At 57.2% G+C, this 19147-nt stretch overlaps 1 protein-coding gene across 4 annotated transcripts in view; it reads right to left on the bottom strand.

Moving 5' to 3' along the window:
- CMIP (c-Maf inducing protein) overlaps positions 1-19147 on the bottom strand; it is a 204724-nt gene that overhangs the window by 141340 nt on the left and 44237 nt on the right. The window lies entirely within an intron of this gene.

Raw genomic sequence — 19147 nt, 5'->3', positions numbered from 1 at the left:
CAGGGAGGCGGGTGCTGGGCCCCCACCACTGAGAGCACGTCAGCGGGTTTCCTGTGCAGACGGCGTTCTGGGCCACAGGGCTCTGTGGGGTAGCGGAGGGGGTGGCAGTGCCCTAAATTAGGCCAGGGCAGCTGGGCTGGGTGACTCGGGGACCTGGGCTCCTCACCGCTAGGCCGGGCGCCAGGCAGGCATGAGGTGTGAGAGGGATGCCCTGCCTTCAGAGTCCCACCTAGATGGGCGCTATTCAGGGGGTTATGCAGCCCACTTTGTAGCCAGGTGACCGTGGGCAAAAACAGATAAGACGGGGTGAATCTGCACAAAAGGGCAAGCGCAAGACCCCTGCACAGCAGGGAAAATGAAGAACTAAGCAGGAACCAACAGCTGCAGACCCCAAACCCAGGAGCAGATGGCGCAGAGGGGAGAAGGCAAGCTGCAGGCACATTCCAAGAGCACACGCGAAGCAACGTTACATGTTGTTTACGGTTCCTTACGGTTACGCAAGTGTGTGAGAGTGCTTAAAATCTTACGGAAAGATCTACACCAGATTTATGACAAAGGGGACCTGGAGGCAGGCGCTAAGCCAGAGGTCAAGGTAATTAATCACCACTTTTCCAGGGATGTCTTATTCCTTTTACTTGTATCAACGAGGATTTATAACATACGCAGGGCTCAGTCTGGGTGATAGGAATGTGGTTCTTACTGTCAGTCCTCGACGCTCTGTTTGATTGCTGGCTAATCTGAAAGTATCCAGGTGTCAGTATATGGTCAAATAATGAATCTTCTTGATTGCATGTGTCCTAAATTGTATTTTTCTTTTTAATTCTCAAAACTCAGAAAGAAAAGGTCTCCCAGAGCACAGAGTGCTCCTTAAAAGTGCTCACTAGACTGTAGTCCTCCCAGTAAGAACCCAGAGTTGGGGCGGACGGCACGCCTCTGACCTCTGGAGGAGCTTGGGGTGTCCAGCGGCGGAGGCAGCCTCACTGAGCCCCCCAGCCCTCTGCCTGTGGTCCAGGGGTGCCCGCCCGGACGGCGCCTCTGCTGGCCGGGTCCCCTCCACCAATCACACTCCAGCAGACCGGGTGACGGCACCGGCCACCAATCGGAGCGCTGGCCGGCGTGAGCAACGCGTGTTGCCACACCAGGCTGACAGGCTGTCAGCTGGAGGCAGAGATGCTTCCTTCCTCTCGGGGAGCCTTCATCAAGGTTCATGTGCAATTTATGGACGCACTGCCCGGCACCGAAACTGGCGGCCCCCATGCCTGCCCACGCTGAGCTCCCAAATTTCAGATTTCCTCTTGTATCGTAACGGTGCCCCTTGAGTCCTGCTTACTCACTCTGCCCCCCCTCATCTCCAGATAAAAAAGAGGTGACATTCTGCGAGCTATGTCCATGTCATCCATTCACCCTTCTACGGAGAAATCCTAGCTGCGAGATTCAGATGCCAGAGGGGGAGAGGAATACTCAGGGTACTGTCTTCCTTTCCCTGGGGCTTGACAACCCAAGTGACCCCCACAATGTGGCCGTGCTGAAATCTGGATGCAAGGTGCCGAGTTTCCCAAACCGTCTAGTTTCTCCTGAAAACCAAGGCAAACTCGAATGGGAAATAATTCACTGCAGGGAGCCACCAGGAGGGGCTTATGAGCTCCCCCACAGGCCCCACCTGCTACGCTCGGGGTGAGCATAAAGCCCCCTCCCCAGCGGAAGGGCCCCAGACACTCAGCACCCACTCCTTCTGGAAGCAGAAACACCCCAGCACGACCCTGTCTTTCCAAGAAGCGGCAGTGGCGTTTCGGGGAGGCGGTGACCTCAACAGTAACCATTCCGCAGAGCAGAGCGGCAGTGGGGGCAGGTCGTGCTGCGCTGCTCAGGGGGGCGGCAAACACGGAGCCACCGGATAACTAAAACCTCTGCTGTCTTCCTGCCACGGCCGACCATCACCATAGGAACCACATCCTGCTGCTACCATGGCAACCGCACAGTACCATCCACTCAGCAAGCAGCGATGCAGAGGCCACTCAGGAAGGCTTGCTTGCAAAAGGCCTTGGGGCTGACAGGGTCCTGCGGTCCCCAGTCACGGGGACCGGGAAGTGGCAGAAGCCTTCTGAAATGACTAGCTTGGGAGTTAAAAGCCCTCCTCCTGCTCCTCAGGAACTAATGTACCCCCCAAATTAAATCCTTTCTAAAGTACCTTCCTGTCCCTGAGCTGCAGAAATTTCCAGAGCAAAACACCCAAGATAGGAACTTTACAGGTGCCTCTCTCCACATTTGGCCACGGCTCAAATGGAGACAACAGCAAGCCGTGACACCAAGGGGCTTCCACGGTAAGACCACAAGCTCCCTGTGGCAGCCTCTACAGCAGACCAGGCGCTGGCAGAGGCCCTTCCAAAAGCAGCGTCTGATTTCCTCCTCACAACCCTGCTCATCAACTGAACGCCCCATTTCCTACCCACGTTTCACAGAGGAATGAGGCTCAGAGAAGTTCAGAGACCTGCCGATGTCACACAGCACACTGGGCGGGGCTGTCTGGATCTGACTCTCCGGCCCTGAGAGAGTCTGCTCACCTGTATCATCCCCAATGCTGTGCTCAATGAATCGGGCCCTACTTAGGAACAGCAGCTAGTGGATGAATTTCAGTAAGTGTTATCTTCAATAAGCATTCACACAGCGACTGCTTACTGTGTGCGAGGCCTTGTGCGAGGTAGTTTGCACGGGGCAGTTAAGAGTCCATGAGGCAGAGCCGCCGCAGAAGAGGAAGGTGAGCGCAGAGAGGTGGGGGCACGTCTGAGGGCCGCAGACAGCAAGCAAGAGGGAGGCCTGGGGTTCAAACTCGGCCGGCTCAACTTCAGAGCCTGGGCCCTCAGCCAGCCGCTTCCCAACTATGCCAGCAGGTGACACACGAGCGTGGATCCAGCCACCCAACCACCCTCCCAAGGTCCCCACGCTCCGGCCTGCACCTGTCACCCCACGGCACGCGTGAGAAGACCCTGCCTGGCCTCACAGGAGCATGTGGGTCACAGCCCATGGCTGGGTCCCTGGCGCCCCTCCACGCATCCTAATGACAGCCCACTCCAGGGAGTCACGGCTTCAACGCTCCCTCTTCATCCCAAGGCAACAATTTCAGAAGCCACCTCCTGTTCACTGCAGTCCAGGCAGGCAGAGCCCCCAAGGCCAAGAACATGAAGGGAGGAAATGAGAGTCTAGTCGGTCCCTGCAGCTCACAAAGGTTATTTCCATGCTGCATAGATTCGGCACAGCCGTATGAAACTGTGTTATGATAAGGTAAAAGTAGCTGAATGCTGGCAATTTCATAAGGTTTGTCTCAGTACCTGAGCCTCACCACACACCCACTTCACAGATGAGGAAACCCACCTGTGAGGTTACTTGACCTGTCTTAAGAAGTCACAGACGGCGAGCAGGGGCTCCAGAACTGGAGCCAGGTCTGTCTGGTCTCAAAGTCCTTCCCCTCCACCAAGCCCTGCTGTCTCCTCCAAGAGCTCCAGGGGCTGGGAAGCCAGGCGACGGGGGGACTGAGTGGGGAAACAGGCCAGAGGAACCACCTGCTCTGCTGCATGAGGTCTGACGTGGGGGCCAGGGCCGGGGGCCTTCTCCAGGGACCCAGCTCGCTCTCAAACAGACACAGCGGATACCGCGATTGCAGGGGTTTCATCTCACGTTTTGAACCAGTACCAACAGACACAGGACACAGGGAAAGACCCTGATGCTGAGAAAGAGTGAGGGCAGGAGGGGCAGGGGCAACAGAGGACGAGATGGCTGGATGGCATCACCGGCTCAGTGCACACGAGTTTGAGCAAGCTCCGGGAGACAGTGAAGGACAAGGAAGCCTGGCGTGCTGTAGTCCGTGGGGTCACAAAGAGTCACACACAACTGAGCAACGGAACCGCAACACAGGAAGCAGGCAGGCAGTTACTTAGTCGCCAAGAGCCCAGCTGGCCAGTGAGTAAGGGAGGGCGCTAACGCCCACTGCACACACTGGCTGAGAACTCAGCGTCATCCTGGGAGCCGCGAGCCCAGCACCGCGCCTGGGACGCGGGCGGGGCTCCAGACCCGTACTTCTCCTATGCATGGCTGGCCTCTGGACCGCTCGCCAAGCCGGACGGGTGTGGCCCAGCCTGCTCCCCTGGGGGACTCTGGGAGAAAGCCTGTCCCAAGCCTGCACCCTCCTCTTTCCCTGAAAGGCCCAGGCATTTCCTGTATTCCATCCACCATGAGAAAGCCCCTGTTTTCATTCACAACTCTGACACCTCTCTCCACTTCCCCAAGTCCATGGTGTCAAAGGTCCAGAGGACACACAGTGGGCCAGAGCAACGGAGTCCTTCGCAGATGGACAGTCACACTTTCAAAAATGACCCCAAATCTCTCTGAGCTCAGTGACCTTCTGACCAAAGAGAGAGCCAGACAGGAAATGGAGGGGTGAGAAGATCCACCGGCTTTAGCCACAGGAGCTTCCAAGGTGGCGCGGGAGACAGCATCCCGTCCACTGCAGCCTTCCAGAGGGTGGTGCGTCCTCCGAAGCATCCCGTCCACTGCAGCCTTCCAGAGGGTCGTGCGTCCTCCGAGAGCGGCATCACCCGTTCTGCCTCCACTGCCACAGCGTGTGAGTGTGTGCACACGCAGACACAGAAACACACACAGAGAGACACAGACAGACAGACATGCAGAGACACACATGCACACACACAGACACAAAGAGACACAGAGACACACACACACACACACACACACACACACACACACACTCAGAGCTAACCACAGTGCAGTGAGGGGAGAGGACACTCGAAGCCAACGCTTTTCGTTTACTTTGCCGGCAAAGAATTTCCACAGACCCACTGGCACCCATTTTCCCAGAAAGTACAACAATTACAAGAGGTTCCCATTGTTGTGGTGGGAGGTCAAGGTTGAAAATGTGTGTTTTAAGCCAACTTTGTACCATGGCTGCACCTTCCAAGTCTCCAGGGAAGATCTAACTAACTCCAAAATGGCATTCCCATAGGATGGGACTGTTTCCGACATATTCACAACAGAATCAAGGCTGTTCCATGCTTCTTCTGGAGAAAATGTTCCCAGGCTCCCTCTGTTGTCTGTGGGGATACTCCAAGGATAAGATACACTAGCTTAAATGTGGGGCTGTCTTTTCCTTGACAGACCATTACTCATTTTACAGTTACGCAGCTGACAAGTGAATATGATGTCATCATAAAAACTCAAACAACCCAGAAATATGAAAAGCGAGAAACAACAAAGACAACTTTAGCTGGATTCAATCCCACTGGCTTCCCCAGAGAGGATCCCCTTGGTCAGGCTGAGGTGCTTCCTTGGAGTCTTTTTCTAGGCATTTATATGCATGTAAAAATCAAACCTTTTTCTTATGCTTTGAAGTCTCATGCAACGGCGCGGTCTCACGCAACAGCGCGTGTTGGGCATCCTTCCATGGCCAGGCATTTCAGACGGCCCTCACGGCTCTTCACCGTGCATCACACGCCGCAGAACCAGCGGACTGGCGGCTACTGAGCCCTGCACGCGGCCTCCAGCTTTCACTCTGCTCCCTCACACGTCCCCGGGCGCGTCTCTAGACACGTGAGGGAGCACTTCTTTGGAACAGACACCTAGATGGTCTGGTACCTGTCGCAGGCCCCTGGACTCCGCAGTGCACAGCCAGATCCGGGCCCAGCGTGAGCACGGGGTGCCCGCCATCCCCGGGACACCCAGCCTGGGGAGGCAGGGCCAGCTTGCTCTAGGGAGGACTAGTGCGGGGTCCTGGTGAAGCGAGCCGAGACAGAGGGGCAGAGCGCTGAGGGCTCTTCCAGGGACCACCTGGGTGGCCATGGGTCACTCTGGCCTCGCACTGCAGCTCTGGGAAACAGGGAGGGCAGGATCTCCCTCCAGGGATGTTGGGAAATTCACTGAGATGGTGCCTGGTTCTCAGTGACCTTTGGGTGACCCATCTGCTGCGCTTCCTGTTACTGAAGTAAAGGGCCCTGTTCTGGAACCATGGCAGCCACCTTGGACAGAAGGACCGGAGATATTTAAATGATTAAATGCTTTTGGGTAGAAGTTGTTATTAGAAAGAGATGGTGGGGGGGGACGTATTTTTGTTGAGTTAGAGTAGAAATGTAAACTTCTGATGAGAAAAATTAAGTTCTTTCCTTCTTTATCAGCCAGAGTAACAATGCCGGCACTGACCCAGCACAGACACGTGCCAGGTGTTACCCTAGGACTTCGCGTCTATTAAGGCACTCAATCTTCACAAGCCGGGGAGACAGGAAATACAATCATGCCTGTTTTACAGATGAGAAGACTGAGGCATTGTTGGAAACGTGCCAAATGAAATGAACCCACGAGTTCACCATTTATAAGCAGAGGTGCCAGAACTCGTCTGTAGGCACCCGAGCCCATATGAATAAGCACCATGCTGGCACTGACCGTTACAGGTGCCCGCGATGTGCCAAGAACGACCAGAAGGGCTCCCCACTTTGTGGACGAAGAAGCGGAGGCTCGGGGAGGTGAAGCCGCTGTCCGGGGTCACAGGCTCACAAGTGGCCACGCAGCTTGCGGCCCACACAGTCTCATTCCAGAGCTACTCCCTGGGCCTGAGGGCTCAGCCTTGCTGCCAAGTTCGGGCTGGGCTGCCCCTTCCGCTCTCCGCACACCACTTCCAGAGACTTCTCTCAGCCTCATCCACTGGGGATGGTCACACGCACCCCCCTCCCCAGAGGGGAAGCTCTCTTGGTCCTCCTCGCTGCCCGCCCTCCCTGGATTTAGCTGCATGGGCTGGAACACCTGCCTTCCAATGCAAATCCACCCTCAAATAGACCAGGAGTGTCACCGGATTCTAGCCTCCCATCTAGTAAATACATGAAGTCATTCTCCATAAACAAACATTATTTCGGTATCTCTGGACATCAACAAAGCTGGCAGCAGCATTTTCCCTTTTTTGTTTTCTTTTGTTTTTTAAACGAGCAGCAGCAACCAGGGCAGAAGCCCCGAGGTCCACCAGGGGCTCCAGTCACAGGGCCTTCCTGGTGCCCACAACAGCGCTGGGCGCTCAGGACAAGCCTGGCCTGGGCGAGGGGAGCAGACGCTGACAGTGCTGCCCGAGTGCCCGAGGCTGCAAGGCGGGGTGGCGAGGCCAAACCCAGAGAGGCTCCGGGAGGTGGGGCAGCAGAAACCCACGCGGGAAGGAGCCCTGCCGCGGGGCAGGAACTGGCTCCAGCTCAGCCTGGCCCCCGCACGGCCGGGTCTCGGAAGTGTCCAGGGCCAGCCCTCGCCTCCTCTCGGGGCGGCAGGGCAGGTGGCCCCCACGCCAGCAGCCTCGGTGTGACCCTGGAAGTTTCGCCCCTGCTTCCCGCGCGCCTGGCTCCGAGGTGTCCTGAGGCCGCAGGGAAGCGGGGGCCAGCTCTATTTTCGCGCTGGCCTCCCGGGAGGATCCCCAGGTGGAGAGGAGCCCAGCCCAGCCGGGTGGCGTGACGGATCAGCTTTCGGGCCCTTCATCCACCCGGCAGCCGCTTCCGGAATACCTACTACGCGTGGGGCCCGAGCCAGCGGGGCTGGCCTGGCTCGGCCACTCTGCCACCTGCCACAGCCTTGGCAGCGGGAACAGCAGGAAGGTGGCACCTCTGAATAGCCCGCTGGCAAAGAGCCCCCACCTCCTGGCCTGGGGCGCAGCGGAGAACGCGGGCAGGCCCTGCTCCACAGAAGACTCTTTCTGGAAGCCAGGAACTCTCTGTCCCGATGAAAAGAGGATAGAACTTAGGAGATCTGTTCACAAAAGGTCTAACTGAGGAACTCACCGGCCACAGGTGGGGGACGATCTGGGCATGAGAAAGAAGAGTAAACAACTACCCTGGATTCAAACACACCAAGTAAAAATTTAGATCCCTGAACTCATACTGACGGTAAAAAAATTTTTTTTTAAATAAGCCTTGGGAACAGTGCTACAAAATCAGCTCATTGCTCTAAGACTTAGCAATAAAGGGGAAGACTAAAGCTTTTTTCACTGCCGCCTCCTCCTCGGTGCAAATAAGCAGTTGATGAAGTCCCCTTTAGAATAATCCCATCTAATAAATGAAGAAGGAAAGGTAGACTCCAGATAGCTTCGCTTTGCAACCCTGATACTACTGGACCCAGGCATGGTTGTCGATGACAGCTAGAAACTGAGCAGGCCAGTGGTGGCTGCTGCATTAGAAGCGCGGGCGCAGGGCGAACCAGAAAGTCGTGGTGAGCGTGAAACTTTCAGGGACCACAGGGCACTGGGGAGCGGGTTCCCTGACACCACAAGGACGCAGTCAGCAGGGCTGGGAATACGGAAAATTCCACAAGCCACATGCCCTGATTCCAAAAGAGGTTTTAAAAACCCTTAAGAGACATACCAAGCAGACATGATGTACTAACCCATGTTTGGATTCTTACTGAACAAATCACGACCAAAATCATTTATGAGACAATTGGGAAAATGTGACTGAGCATTTGATATCAAGGAATTATTGTCAGTTTCTTAGGCATGAGAATGGTATTACATTTATATGTGTCTTTTTTTAAGATACCTTATTTTTTTGGAGATACCTGTTTCGGTAATTTCTAATGACGTGATGAGATGTCACGGGATTTTTTCCAGATAATTTCATGGTTGGAGAGGAGGGAAGTGGCAGCGGGGAGAGGTTACTAGACAAGACCAGCCCAGGGTTGGTGAAGCCAGTGATGGGTACACAGGGGGTCACTGTACTCTTCTCTGTTGTCAGTGTATGTTTTTAAGTTTCCCCCAAATATTGGTTCTCTTCTATTTCTTTTCTAATTAGAGGAAGAAAAAAAAAATCCACGGGTCTCAGGCTGATCTGGGGCAGCAGCAGAGAAGGGTGGCGTTGGCATGCCGAGAGCCAGCCTGGGAATCACGTCTCCAGGACCGAAAGCCTGGCCCTGGAGCGGGCTGGTCACGGTCACGGCTGTGTCCCTTCAGCCAAGCCTCAGTTTACGCCCCTGTTAAGTGGGCTGATCACCACAGTGCTTCCTCGGGAGACTGCTATGAGGACTGAATACAACCACCCAAACAAAGGGCTTTCTGAGGGGCCACAGCGACGCTAAGCAGCCACACCCCCAGCTTTCCCTATGTCGTAGTCACCTAGAGGGAGAATGTCAAAGATGAGCTGCCTACGTGAGCACACGTCCACCCTGAGCTCGCAGGGCCTCGCCCTGGGAGATGGAGGCCCAGGCGGCCGTGAGGAGCAAGCGTCTGCTGGTCCCCAGACAGCCTGAGAACCAGGAGGCTGGCAGGACGCTGACGGCATCACCTAAGACCCACCGGGCGGGCACCTGCCGAAGGGCCCATCAGAGACGCAGGAGCATCCTCCCTGAGTGTGACGCCAACTGATCAGAGCACGCTGCGTGTGCCCGCCAGACCCGGCCGAGAAGACCTTCCTCCGGGACAAGACTTTCAGGTGGAGCCCCAGGCAGGCGGCCTCGCTGCAGAGAGGCAGGGAGGCCCTGAACCCTGTGCTCCCAACACACTTGTGCGGTGCAGCCCGTCTGGTCAGAGGAGATGGGGGACCCCGGTCTGGGGCCCGGGAAAGACCTGTCCACAGAGACAGGAACACCCCAAGAGCAGGCTGGTCAGGCTGTGCCCTTGGGGGGCCCAGGTAAGGTTTGGGAGCTACCCCGAAACGTGTCCCCACCCCACTCACGGGAAAAGCTCTGTGTTGGGGGCCACACTGGCCCAACCTGCTCAGGATGACCAGAGGGAGATGGACAAATGGGAGGGCGGGAAAGATAGCCGGTCCGTGACTCCCTGGGTGCCCCTATCATGACAGCCATTCCCGTTGAGTGCTGACGAGGCTCAAGTTCAGAGAAGCTGGAGGTGACGCAGGCAGGAAGCAGAGGAGCCTCTACTTCAAACCCAGTGACTATCTCCAAAGCCACACTCCATCTGCTGCAGGCTGCCGGACCTGGGGGGCGGGCGGGGATGGAACCCCAAGAGCACGCGTGACCCTCATAGACTTGCAGAGCCCGCTCTTCACTGGGGCCCGGGGGCTCTTCTCCCTGAAGGTGACCTTTCTTTGAAAAACAATAAGTCAATGAATTCCTTTCGCATCGTGAAAGCTGCCACTCTGTGGATGAAGTGAAAAGAATCTGAGGTTTGTGAAAAGCTCATTGGGGGTGTGAGGCGGGGGCTTCACTCCCAAAAAGAAGAGGGCTCTACCTCCCAAATATCCAAATTCCACTTCTTTGGAATGCACGTATCATGCACTCAATTTTGCAAGCCACTGGCTGCAGGACCAGGGAGGCTGGCTCTGGACCAGGGCACGTGTTCTCCTAAGCATTTCCCAGCCCATGCGGCAGGGCTGATGGAGCGCATGTCAGGCCCTGGCGCACGGGTCCCGGCCCACCCATCCCGGCGCCTGCCTCTTCCACGGGCCATCCCAGGCCTCCACCGCGGTCCTGACACTTTCCTCGGGGGCACCCTCTCCCGGCAGCAGCAATTTGGAAATTTCTATCAATATTCCAAAGGCACACAATCTCTGACCCAGCGACTCCACCTCTAGGAAATGATCCCAGAGATGAGCTTGCGTGTCTCAAAGATGCGTGTATATGGCTGATTGCCACAGCAGCACGTGAAAGAGCAAGAGGCTGGAAACAAACCCATCCTGAGGGAAGGGTTCCGTGAACCTGAACGGGAATCCTCTGCACAGTGAGAACAAGGAAGCTATACTGATTGGGAGCAATCCCTTGCCACTGCTCAGTGGGAAAAAAACAACGCGGGATTCCATCATCTGCTTAACAAAAAAGAAAATAAAAATATGCGTTCATTTGCTTATGTGTACTAGGCTACCTCTGGAGAAAGGATTGCTCTGTCCTTCAGAGACCCTCAAGGCTGGCCTTGTGTCCTGGGCAGCAAGAGGACCCCCAGGCACGCTCCCAGCACTGCTGGCGCTGTGGTTAGAAACCCTCCCCAGAACCTAAGCCTCCTGATTCTCCAAGAACCCCACATACAATGGGAAACACTCAGTAACCCACATCCATTCTGTCAGGAAATCTCACGCAAGCCTTCGCTTCTAAGAAGACATGTGAATTTCGCGTTGCACCCCACAACTGTGACTTCCTGGGTGACTCAGTGGTAAAGAGTCCCCCGGCCAAGGCAGGAGACACAGGAGACGTGGGTCAGGAAGATGCCCTGGAGGAGGGCAGGGCAGCCCACTCCAGAGCTCTTGCCTGGAGAATCCCCATGGACAGAGAGCCCAGCGGGCTACAGTCCACGGGGTCAGAGTCAGACACAATTGGGCGTGCACGCCATACCCGCACCTGCTCTGACAGTATACTAATATTTTAAATGACTCCCTGCTTGAACTTTTCCCCTGCTCGTTTAGTCTGCTACTAAAATGGATGCTTCCAGAAAGAGGTGCCATGTTAGAAATTACACACTGGTGAAATCATGTAACCTTTCCCCCCTTCAAGTAAAATGCTTATTCCAAGAGGATCGGTCACGTTTTCAATTACAGATCAGCTAAGAGACTTAAGCTCTTCCCTCTGAATTGACAAGTCAAGCAGGTATGTGGGGAAGACACACCAAGTTAGTCTATGGATTCTGGAACTCCTGATTCCTGGTGGGCTACACGCATGCTGTCTGAGAGGAGTAGCTGGGGGCCCATCTTTAAAATCCGCCGAGCGCAGGCACCCGAGAACCCCAAGAGCCAGGCCACAGAGCTGAGCCTCAGGGCACCCCAGAGCAAAGGCTGAGCCCACTGCAAGGTCAGAGACCCGCTCTATTCTCCGCCTGCTTAATCATCTTCACATTTGGGAAACCTCCCCTGCCCCCAACTAGTGCTCTTAAGCCATCACTAACTTATTTTCCTTGTATTTCCAATTTTCTAATGTTGCTTCCATTACACAAAGACAGTAAGAAAAAACAATAGTAAATGTCAATGAAAGGATCAGGGTTCTCTACGGAGAAAAAGTGGCTGAACTGAACCTAGGATCCAGGTCTCAAGAACGAACGTCAAGACTGCACTACACTTTCTCTCTGAAGAGCTGAAGAGTTCTCTGCAGAGCCCGCCTCTTTCCTACCTTCTGAGACCCCCTCTCAGTCACTAGGACACCACTGAAACACTCAGAGCGCAAGGCCGTCACAGCGGCTGGGGTCCAACCCCAGTGCAGCCAGCCGTGAGACCCGGAGGACGTGCCTTAACCTCTCCTAGCCTCGATCACCTCATCCCAAATGAGTCTGGACGGTCCCCTCTGTTACGGGTCGCCAGAGGATGGACTGTGGAGAAGGCAATGGCACCCCACTCCAGTACTCTTGCCTGGAAAGTCCCCTGGACGAAGGAGCCTGGCAGGCTGCAGTCCATGGGGTCACTAAGGGTCAGACACAACTGAGCGACTTCACTTTCACTTTTCACTTTCATGCATTGGAGAAGGAAATGGCAACCCACTCCAGTGTTCTTGCCTGGAGAATCCCAGGGACGGGGGAGCCTGGTGGGCTGCCGTCTATGGGGTCGCACAGAGTCGGACACGACTGAAGCGACTCAGCAGCAGCAGAGGATGAACTGAGACAATGTGTGCAACTGCTCAGCCTGCTGACTGGCACAGAGGAAGCCTCAACAAAGGGTAATCCGTATTATTCCCAATCCACACCGCCCCCGTCTCAGCAAGGACAGCCCTGAGGTCTGGGGAGGGAAATTATCTCGGCCAGCAGGTCAGAGCAGCTTCCTGACGCCGCTCACCATCTCTTCCCTCACACGGGGTTGGCGGAAGTAGACAAGACTTTCAGTTCCCAAACCAAGAAAGCACTAAAGCTCCCCTGCAACAACACTCCCAGAACCCAAGAGGGCCCCGCGGATGCCCTGAGCTCACAAACCCCGCTGCTTGAGGACCAGAGGGAGCAGAGTCTGGCGGACAGAACCCGCAGCCCCGGGGCTGTGTGAGCCTGGCCGGCCCAGAGGACTGGGCACCCCGCACGGGAGCGGGAAGCAGGGTGGTCCCCAGACACGCAGGGCCCCTCCTTCACCTGGGCACAGAGTAGGCCTCCACCCCCGCCACCCCTCCTCAAACTGTAGGGTGGCTGTGTGACTTGCTCCAGCCGGTGCGACGGGAACAGGGACGTGCGTCATTTCAGGCCCGTGTGCAAGCTGCCACATCTCGTACCCTGCCTCTCCTGATGGTGGAGACGCACATTTAGATGGGGTCTCCGCCAGCCTGAGGCCCGAGTATTCTAGAGATAAAGCAAGGCACATGCTGAAGTGCCCTGATGTTTAGCACAAAGGGGAAATAAACTTCAGTTGCATAAAGCTACTGGCGGGTAGGGCTGTTTGTTACTCGGGCATAACCTAGCCTAACTGGCTGATACAAGGAGTCAAAGAGCACATTCTGCAGCGGTGCTTCTCAACACAGCTGGGACAAGAAACCAGCCTTCAGCCTTCACTTCAAATCTGCTGCAGACCGATACTTTTGGAAACACAATAGAAACATCATTCCAATGTTAAGTTAGAAAAGTGTCTAGCTCTTACTCTCTGTACTCGCCTCCTCCTCGCAGAGCAGCACAGACCCTGAGCCACCCTGCCTGTGGATCAAAAGGAAAGCGGCCCCGGCTCCCCCTTTTTCTGATGATGGGGACACAGTTTAACCTTTCCAAGTCTCAGGTCTCCGTTTGCAAGGTAAGAATTTTCACGTGAGGATTTAAGGACGAAGCACGCAGACCACAATACCAGGTGTGAAGGGCTCAGCATGCACCACCTCCTCACGCATATCCGGCCCTGTCCCCAGGTGACACTCACATCACACGCAGGCCCAAGGACGGATTCAGGGGTCTGGGCAGGGCCGCAGGCTGCAAGCAGCCTCCCAGGACAAGGCAGGGGGCTGAGAGGCAGAATTCACTTGCAGACACCCTCCCTGAGATAAGGTGGTGAGACTGGCATCTAAAGGGGGACTGGGGAGGCCTCCTGGGGGGTCTGCTAAGACCAGAGGATAAAAACTGCCACCTCAGTTGGGCTGCCCAGGTGGTTGAGTGGTAAAGAACCCACCTGCCAATGCAGGAGACACGGGTTCGATCCCTGATCCGGGAAGATCCCACATGCACGGAGCAACTAAGCCCGTGCACCACAACCACTGAGGCTGCGCTCTAGAGCCCGGGGGACGCAGCCACTGAGGCCCACCTGCCCAGAGTCCACGCTTTGCAACGAGAGGAGCCCGCGCACTGACGTTAAGAGCAGCCCCAGCTCTCTGCAACTCGAGAAAAACCCACCCAGCAATGAAGACTCAGTACGCCCAAAAATAAACAAAGAAATACAAAGCGACTGCCTCAGCACCATCAGGATAACCAGTACAGAGCCACACATCACTGTGACACCTCGCAGTGACCCCATGAGACAGGCACCGACAAGCCTCTCTTGCTGGGGAGGAAACTGAGGCTCAGTGTGGTTGAGCCATGCACCTGCCCACACACAGCAGAGCCGGGTGTGGGCGCTCACGGCGGGCTCCACTCCAGAGGAGGGTGCCGACTGCTGGCTGTTCCTGGGATTTGGGGAGTTCCAGTTTTAAAAGGGGGCTGCTGCTGCTGCTAAGTCGCTTCAGTCGTGTCCGACTCTGTGCGACCCCATAGACGGCAGCCCACCGGGCTCCCCCATCCCTGGGATTCTCTAGGCAAGAATACTGGAGTGGGTTGCCATTTCCTTCTCCATAAAAGGGGGCTAGCTGCGGGCAAACATGGGTGAGCTGGTCAGCAGGCCCCAGAGCCCGTGTTCTTGAGCCACAATATTTAGCACGTGCAGCGCTGCAACATGACTTTAATAAAACACCTACCGGGAAAGCCACATCCCATGACATCCCGCCAGCACTTCTGAGAACAGGGAGATGGGCGGGGTGGGCACACACTGAGGCATCTCAGGGCCAGGGTGGCTCCACATGGCCTGGGGACCAGCCCTGCCCTGAGGCCTGCTCAGGAATGGAAACTTCTAAATACTGATCACATAACCAGAAGCAATTCTGGCCAGCTTCTTTAAAAAAAAAAAAATTCAAACAATAGGTAATCAGAATGTGCTGGGTCAGTGACACGCTGTCACAATTTGCCAAACAAAGCAAGGGGCGTATGATCCCAACGGTAATGCTTTGCATTTCTTACAAGGGCGAGTCCTGGGCGTGACTTCTTTTTCCAGAGCTGCTGGCTGGGCCCTCTGTCTGCCTCCAGCCTCATCACCCCCTCCCCAGCAGGATACCCGAGTGCCTGGCGTGTGACAGATTCCCAGCACGGTCGCTGGATGAAGCAATGTGGGACGACATCCCTGTTCTGTGCTGACCCAGCCACCGCCCCAGGCGCCCCCAACTGGGGGTGGTGGCTGGGTCACCTTCCCCGCCGCCTTCCGGACTATCCTGCGTGCTCCACGCATAAGCCGACCACATCATCCCTCCTACAAACAGGACACTCTGCAGAATGACGTGAAATGAGGCACAGCTCAGTTCAGTTCAGTCGCTCAGTCATGTCTGACACCGCAATCCCATGGACTGCAGCATGCGAGGCTTCCCTGTCCATCACCAACCCCCGGAATTTACTCAAACTAATGTCCACCGAGTTGGGGATACCATGAGGCACAGGCAGTGGTTATACCCGGACTGCAAGTGCAACCCCAGGCTTGTCCTAAGCGAAACGGGACAGGGGTCACCCTGCTGAAGGTCAGCACCTCACCTGAGCCTGACCCTGGGGCCAGCCCCTCAGCCTCAGGCCCAGCCCTGCCACCTACAGCTGTGTGGCTTCCTTAACCTCTCATCTGCACACAGGAGCTGGGTACCAGCAGTCGCCCAGAGGGCCACTGTCAATATCAGCGAGGCCCTGATGCAGAGCCCAGCGCATGGCAGGCGCGTTATCTGGGTGTTTGCGGAATCAGAGTTCTACCACCCACAAGGGACGAACCCGAATCATCACTGACAAAGAAGATGACTAGAGCACAGAGCGGTTACGCTGCCTGCTAGCTAGTGTCAGTCTTAGGAGCCGAACCTTAGACTCAGGTCATGTCTTAGTCCTACCCCGCTCCACCACTGTGGAGCACAGCACTTCCTCTCCCTGTTTGGGAATTCAGGACACAGGTCAAGCAAGACATCCAGGGAGGCCTGAACCCACACACGGCACGTGGTGCTGCTGGAGCTCACCCGGGCCTGGTGGCTGACTCGGAGGAGGGGGCCTGGGTCCTCCGAGGCTGGGTGGCCATTTGCAAAGCCGAGCGGCCTTCGTCCTGTAGGACGTTCCGGCAGAAAGGGCACTGTGCCTCAGTCACAAGCCAGAGTTCCCCTTTCCCCTCCACTAGCCAAATTACTCGAGTTCAGAAATTCCTCTGCAAGACAAGACTGAAATGCAATCTCCAACCCCATCGGGCCCAGTGGAATTTCACCAACACAAATCGCCGAGTTCTCCAGGAAAACGCAGGAAGCTTGCCTGAAGTTTCAGATTCCTGGTAGGTCTTCGAAAGCTCAGGCGCTCGGGCGGCCGGGCTCCTGGAAGCGGCAGGAAGTGGTTTGCCTTTGCTTATTTTCCAAAGGATAACCACCAGATTTGCTCATAAAAACTTTTTAACCAATTGGCAAAGGGCACCTGCACAATCGAGTGATTTCCCAGCTCCTTGGGGTTTTCTTTCTGTTGTTCAGCTTGTGGGCCTTCAGGGAGGCAATGCCGGGGCTAGACATAGCACTGGGCAAGTGGAAAGAAAAGGGAAGGGACGGGGGAGGGAGAGGGGAAGGATGGGCATCTGGACGAAGAACTAAAATCCACCAAGAGGACAGTTACGAGCTCGGTGAGAGCCCTCGGCTCCAGGCCCAGCGGCGTCCAGCACTGACCACCAGCCCTGACAGTCAGGGGCTGAGGACAGCTGAGTGCAGCGGGGGCACCTGGCCCCTCCTTCTAGGCTGGGGGTGTTGTGCAGCAGGAAAGAGATGCGCCATGGCAGGGGGCAGGGGCGTGGGAGCAGCCCAGCCAGGTGCAGCGACAGGTGACCGTGCCGGGGAGCCCAGCGGCTCAGGGCCCAGAGGGCTGGATGCTTCTGATGAGGACAAAACAGGAGAGACCCACCTTGGCTAACAAGCCCAGACTTGAACCTAAGAACAACGGGCAACAACGGCAGGCCCTGGGCAGGGCCGGGAGCCACAGCGGTCAGATCAGATTCGAAAGCCCTGTGGGGTGGGGTGGAGATGAGAGGCGGGGGGAGCTGCAGGAAGTGAAAGCCTGGAAGCAGGAGGCCTGAGTTTCCCCTGGACCCGTCACTCCTGCTCCCTGGGATGTAGTCCCATCCACCGCCCAGTGCAGCGTGGACATTCCCAGATTCCTGCGTCAGCTGAGAGAATGGACGTGCGGGGGGCCATGGGGGGTCCTGGGAGAAGGAAGGGCCGCAGGGTGCTCGGGGAGCTGCCAGGACAGGGTCGCCTCCTGTACAGAGGCCACAGGACCGGGAGGTGGGGGGCACAGGTGGACTGTGCTGGGTGAGTCAAGACCTGCAGGATCACTCCCCTCTCCATCAGGGTGCGTGGGAGGAGCAGAGAACAATCCAGAAGGTGGGAAAGGGAGCTGGAGACGGGGGCAAAGCTTGGGACCCGGGCGCAGGATACGTGTGTGTGTGTGTGTGAGGGTGTGAGGGTGTGAGTGGTGTGTGTGGGGACACAAGCGTGTTCTCCAGCGCAAGCCCTTCCATGCACGCAGGAGGGGTATGCACCCGTGACCTTGGGGGGGGGGGGCCGCCATCGTGAGGGTGCACGTCGCGCCTGCACACACACACGTGGGGAGGCAGCGCTCGCCCCACACTTCCAGAGAACAGCGTCCTCGCGGGTTTGGAGCCCTGGGCGGAGCCGGGCTGGCAGCGCGTCTTGGCCTGCCGTGCCCCGGCGCGTGACCTGGCTTCCCCACCTCCCAGGCCTGCTTCCTCATCTAGGGACGGGGCTCCTGGCGGTCCCCAGCTCAGAGCGCCGGGAGCAGAGCTGAGTGAACTCCCAGCTGTAAAGCGCTGAGACAGGGCCTGAATAAAGGCGACCTAGGTGGGAGTTAAGAAAACACACGGGTGCTGGCACAGCTGGGCACGGACACCTGTGCACACAGAGAGGGGTGCAGAGCACAGAATCGACTGGGGCGCCCACACACCCGGGGCAGGGACACACGGGCTGCGGGTGCCTGGGGACGCAACGGTGGAGTGTGTCTGGCCATTCTCATGCACGTGTGTCCCGTGTCCCCACAGTGCCTGAGGAAGTGTGTGTGACTGCCCGAGATGCGCTGCTCCTGGGCCCGTGCACGTGGGGCGTGCAGGCGTGCTTGCAGAGCGCACGTGTGTGCGAGGTGGACACGCTCGGCGGGAGCGGCAGTGGGCGAAGGCCTGATGATGCTGGTGAGGACGGCAGCTCTGGGCGGCCTGGGCCAGGAGCAGCCAGAGGCACCCGTCGGCCGACTGTAAGCGGGAAAAGGTGGGACCCACTCCAGTAAGGTTGACGGGGCCCTGCGCCTCACGCGAGCAGGGGAGGGACAGACACCCACGACGGGACACGGACCGGCCGCTGCACGCACTCTCACCAGAACCCCCTACCCTCCAGACAGCCCCAGGAGGAGCACCACACCCGCCGGGTTGAGCGGCTTGCCCCCAGACGCCCCGCTCGGAGCAGGAGCGCTGAGCCGGCTCTGTGACTCTGGGCCTGCCCTCTCAGCCCCTGCGCTGCTCTGAGCAGAGAATGAATGAGTGAGCATGAATGAACTGGTGCGCCCGCACAGGCAGGAATGAAGGAACAAACAAAGGACGACGGGGAGGAGCCCGAAACCGAGCCCAGGGCACTGGCACGAGGGAAGGGCTGGCATCGCGGGGCACGTCGCATTCAAGGAGCCGCGAGGGCACAGGGCCACTCCCGGCTGTGGTTCTGACGGGGGCCTCGAGGCAGAGGAGGCAGCCTGTGCCGGGTGGAGGCTCCCGGGCCGACCTCCACCAGCCCAGAGCCCATGAGGGCCTGGCAACTGCACGCTCAAACTGGCATCCCGTTCACCAGGGCTCCCCTGGATTTCAGACTAGCCGGGTTCCAGCTGCCAAGGCCTGGCCACCCTGCCGGGGCTGGGACATCACGGCGGGGACGAGTGAGCGCCATGACCGCTCCACGCTGGCTAGGTCACAAGGCCCCGAAGGGTTTGAACCCACAG

Source organism: Ovis aries, chromosome 14 (assembly GCF_016772045.2).
Source record: "Ovis aries strain OAR_USU_Benz2616 breed Rambouillet chromosome 14, ARS-UI_Ramb_v3.0, whole genome shotgun sequence".
Taxonomy (NCBI): domain Eukaryota; kingdom Metazoa; phylum Chordata; class Mammalia; order Artiodactyla; family Bovidae; genus Ovis; species Ovis aries.
Note: the sequence above shows the minus strand (reverse complement) of the source record. Positions and strands in the feature narration are given on the sequence as shown.